This window comes from Anopheles darlingi, chromosome 2 (assembly GCF_943734745.1).
Source record: "Anopheles darlingi chromosome 2, idAnoDarlMG_H_01, whole genome shotgun sequence".
In the NCBI taxonomy this organism is placed as follows: Eukaryota; Metazoa; Arthropoda; class Insecta; order Diptera; family Culicidae; genus Anopheles; species Anopheles darlingi.
The window spans coordinates 76,053,557-76,058,556 of NC_064874.1; the positions used below are offsets into that span (position 1 = coordinate 76,053,557).

Below are 5,000 nucleotides of genomic sequence, written 5' to 3' on the forward strand. Positions count from 1 at the left end.
GTCGCTGGGGTCACTCTACTGTCTGCTGCACGCACCGGATGGGCGAGGTTTTGGTTTTGCTTCACTTATGTACACTCGTTGCCGGCAGGATGATAAGTGATAATGTTGTTTTCGATGGAAGGGAATGGAGTGAGCGGAGATAATGGTGAACGCAAACGATCGCAAGCTGAACTCCCGAACAGAACCTCTCACTACGATAACCCTTTTCTCGCTCGTCGAAAAGATAGGTCACGACGCGACCGTGATCATGGTCGGGTTCTCTCGAATAACGTCCGGGAATAACGGGGATTCTTAAGGGGAGCGTTGGTGCTGGATGCTGTAAGGAGTGTATCTGTACTGGTGTTATCTCCGTTTGCTTGCTTGTGTGTTTCGTGCTGGACACGGTTGGACACAGTATCTCAAATGTTTATGCTAATTAGAACCGGGAGTGCGTCGAACCGCGGATCGTAACTGACGGCGATGTTCAAATGCTCGCACAGATCAGAACCTTTAGATCTGACGCGCACCACGGATGTACACTGAATGCTGATCGTTTGCTAAGAGACGCTGTTTAGGAACTCCGAAAGGTAACAACCGATCGCGATCGCAGGGCCAAACACGAACGTAACGAGATACGATGCGTACTCAACGGCTACCGCGAGAAAACTGCGCGGAACCATTTGCTCACAATGCTCCACAGCTCCATTGCTGAGCGGAGTTGTGGCCCCTCGGTGGGGTTGATGAGAGAGCGCAGCGCTGTGGGTTGTTGGGCCAGGATTTAATTCGTGCGGGGTTTTGTTTGAATCGTTGTAGCTTTATTTCAATATCAAACGAATGATTTCGATATTTTAAGAACATGTTGTGTTTTCGTGTTAAGTTATGAAATCAAATATTCCATTACATTTTTATGTTGCTAGTCGTGTTTTACAAGTGAAACTATGCCTAAAATCTTCTTTATGCTCTCAGTTTTGGCAGAACAAGATGGAAAATAACAGATAGAACAGACCAAAACATTTTCATAATCCAATTTCTCTTCGAAATATCAAATATTGTCATCGCATTGACATTTGGTGCGATAACAAGCTGATGTACCATATTCTAGTAGTAGCTTTAATTTAGTTGTCTATTAGCAGCTGTCAGGTACCATATGTAAGATCTGCAGCACAACTGATTCAAAACAATCTCGAACATGCATACACTATAGCCGGCCGCCCCCGGAGTCTGGCCTTTTCGCACAAAATTGCTCTCGTTGCACATCTCCTATCCTTTAGCGGTCCTCTGTCGTTGAGCGCTTTATTACTCCTTGTTGTTGCCATTGGTCCACACCGGTTCATCAGGTTGCGACAGCCTCCGCACGATGATTTTTGGTCACTTTACTGGCTGACAAGGCCATGAAAAACAAGATCTTCGCAAATGGCGTGGCGCCCGGGCCTGTCTGGTGACCGAGTGCCGGCTTTCATTAAAACAATTAAACCACTGCACCCATAATAATGATGCCGTCGATGCCATTGGCAGCTAGGTACGAATGCATCATAAGCATGCGATGATGGATGGGCCGGTGATCAGCATGTGGTGCCTCCCGCCTGTGGTGATGCTTCTATCGCCATTACTTTGCCGATCTTCGCGCTTGTTTCGCGCGCTCGTGAAGAGAAAATGAGGGACCCAATCAAACATGGCAAATGGCGAACAGAGGGAGAACGGGGTCACATTTTGCCCAAAAACCCGTGCAATTTGGCCTTTTAGCACCTGGTCGAGGCGAAGGGAACTGCACGTTGTTTGCGTAACATGATGAGAACCTTCGTATCGGGGTCAGATGTTTGGTCGAACGGAAGGGGGGGTTCCAGCAGGAAACCGCTCGCCTGGGAATTCAATCATGGGAATCATGGCTCTTATCGATCAATGAGGTGAAAATGGACCTATACTCTGCATGTACTCTGTTGGGATTGGTGTAAAAAAATGTGGCACAGTTGTCGTAAGTCTTAGGATTTATCTTTGCTCATTCAATGCATTAGTACTTCAAACCTCCGAGCACATCCCGGGGGTTATTAGTACATAAATATCTGAGACGCCATACTATTATCGTGCCCCTTATGCACTTTCCTTTCCAACCCTTTTCCTTCTATCAGCGCTGTTTGTGGCTCACTTTCAATGGCGTTTAGCGTGAAAGTGAAGCGCGCACTGCCGGTGGTGAGCTGCTGCACACCAACTACGATTGATTGAAACCAACGCTTAGGTTTGACCGATAATTTATTCTTATCTTAACCTACAAACCCGATCCGATCCGAGCTGGCCTGTGGCCGGTGTGATGCTTCGCCGCAAATTATCCCTTTCATCCTCCACCTTTTTGCATTTCTATCGCGCTGGACGCAACGGGTTAGAAACATAACAAACCGCCAACCTCACAAACAAGCACCACCAGCATCCACGATACAGCCAGTCCACGAAGCGCAAAGAGCGCGAAGAAAAGACACTAACTAGACACTCCGAGTGCCAGCCGGTGGCACATATATTTTTTTATTCTCTACCAACGCGCGATCTAAGAGGTTAACGGTTCTTTCCGTGGATGGTGCGCGATTTGCAGAATGTGTTTTTGTTTTGTTTCGTATCTTTTGTGCTGAAACGGGTTGACAAAATGCTACCAAATTTGCATATTCAAAACATGCTATCCCTAAGGTATGCTCACCACTTCGGTCGGAGTAGACAGGCCGTTTCAGGTCTCTTTGGAGAGACTGGATAACGGTAGATCGAGCTCTGAAACATAAGGATTCTTTTATGCAGCAAATGTCAAAATAAAACGTTAGAAAAAATAGATGTTGAAATGGAAACCGCTAAAAAGCGTAGTGCGAAAAAAATATACGGAAAAGGACAAAGCATATTCAATTATGTGGTAAAGAGATTGAATATTCCAGCAAAATGGTCAACAGACAGAATGTTAAATGGGCAGAGAAATCCGTCATGATTAATGTGCAATCCGTTTACTAATTTTCAAACACACCTTATCTATAAATCTCATGCAAATCCTTCAAGCCAAGCGCATTGCATAAGGCACTGAGTGCACGGAGTCCGTCCGGGATAGGTCTAAACCCTCAGAGTCAAGGCGAATATGTAGTCCAAACGCCTTTCTCCATTTTCCCACCTAAAACGCCCTTACTCCAGCTACGAAGGCTTGTTGGAAAGCACTTACAGGAAGTACGTACCGATCGAGCTGTACTACGCAACGACACAATGTTAATTTATCATGGCGAAAAGCATGCTCGAGCAGTAATGCCACTTGCACGCCCGATACCTGTACTCTCCGGAAGTGCGTACCAAGGCGGTGTATTGCTGGACCACATATCGACACGCACCGTATCACCGGGGCTTAAAGGAAGTGTCTGGGAGTTACCGAAGGCCTGTTATCGGGCAGCATTAGCGAAAGAAATTATTCCACCTTAAATAATCCCGAGGCCAAATTATTTCCCTCATGCTTTTACGGAGTAATAAAACGATTAATAGACACCGAGCTCGGTATTCACGGAGGTTCTATAAGTGTTGAGTTCACTTCATGTTTTCCGTGGAAACATCGCCTGGAATAATACTGTTGTTTGACTTGAAGCAGGCAGCTTGAGTGTTATCCTTTTAAAAAAGGTGTGTAAACTGATCAAACAAATAGCTAAATAGCAAAAGTTTTATCATCTGACGAGAAACCTCCTATCGCGAATCGCTAGCATGTTTCTGTTAATAATTCAATTTCCTTTTCGTTTCCCCGTCTGCATCCAGCAACTGAACTAGTTCAGCCAGGCCCAGAGGACCTGTTTGAGGTGGCCAACCCCTTTCGATCTCGTTTTCTCGTCTGCGTCGATCGACGGTTTCTTTACCCTTCGACAGTGGAGACGTAGGAAACACGCAGCATGAGAGGCCGCTCACGGTTTGCTATCAGTCGAGATCGGGCGTCTGCGGAGACTGTCCCGCAGGCCACTCGAGGAGTAAAGTTTAGTGACACCCATTATCATCTTGTGGAAACAGGTGTCTCCCATGTACGGCCGCAAAACTGGCGTCTCCTTTTCCACTCTCGTTCAAGTATGACCAACTTGTGCGTCGCACATTCGAGCATGAAAATGGTGATTGTTCCGCTGTTCCACTGAACGGCTCGTCAGTAGAAGGGCGAATGTCTGCTATTTTTAGCAATCTCGTCCATCGGCAGGGGTTCGCAAAACAATAAAAACTAAAAGATTGTAAACATTGTAAGAAACCATCGACAGCGAATGGCAAGCCCCCTCTTTTTTGTGGCCGGGTCATGCGCTCTGGTGACCAACTAGCGTCACCAACAAGCGCGCGGTTCGTCTTTATTAGAGACAGTCTGTCTGGCGGTGTCAGGTTGTTAGAAGTTAAAACCATACAATCGCACCCTTGCACGGACACCCTCGCACACGGTGATGATATCAGTGCGCAGTAACGGCGGTCCTAGAATCGACCGGAAAGTAACGCGTCCCGATCACGAAGCGATTTTGGGCAGCTTTCGTGGACTCATCTTTTCAATGACAGCAAATCAATGCAAAGAAGCCGGATCCATTGCCGGGTCGTAAAGTAAAGTAGTTGACCATGTTTATCTTTTCGGCGAAGGAGAGACACGATCCGTGCGCAGCATTTCGCAGCCCAGGTGGTGCGGGATTAAACACGCAAATGGAAAGTGTATCGGAAGCAGTGATTGATAAATTGAAGGTGACCGAATGCGTTTATGTATGCTGGGGTTTTATTCAGGTTAAAAAATTGCATTGCTTACTTTTACTTTATCGTAACACACGATTTCTCCCATTTATTTAAGAAATAATGTTTTACCATTAATAGTTAGTTACTTAATATTTTGACTTGCTTTTATTTGTTAACAAATAGAAATCAATGTATAGATTCGGTATTATTTATACAATATCCATAATCTCAAGTTCAGTTTACGAAAAAGATGGAAACCAATTTGTATTCCACATAAATGGTATGAGACTCAGAGATTGCTCTCAATACTTTTAAAAAACGTCGTTAGAAAC

General features: G+C 45.5%; 2 protein-coding genes across 3 annotated transcripts in view; one reads left to right on the forward strand and one right to left on the reverse strand.

Annotated features, from left to right (window-relative positions):
• The window catches only part of LOC125949645 (alpha-N-acetylgalactosaminidase), a 40,504-nt gene extending 39,861 nt beyond the window's left edge, over nucleotides 1-643 (reverse strand). The window contains exon 1 of the mRNA XM_049676897.1: nucleotides 1-643. This exon is cut by the window's left edge and continues 402 nt beyond it. The gene's annotated coding sequence lies outside the window, so the exon portion shown is untranslated.
• The window catches only part of LOC125949637 (6-phosphofructo-2-kinase/fructose-2,6-bisphosphatase 1-like), a 53,957-nt gene that overhangs the window by 44,813 nt on the left and 4,144 nt on the right, over nucleotides 1-5,000 (forward strand). The gene's annotated exons all lie outside the window — the stretch shown is intronic.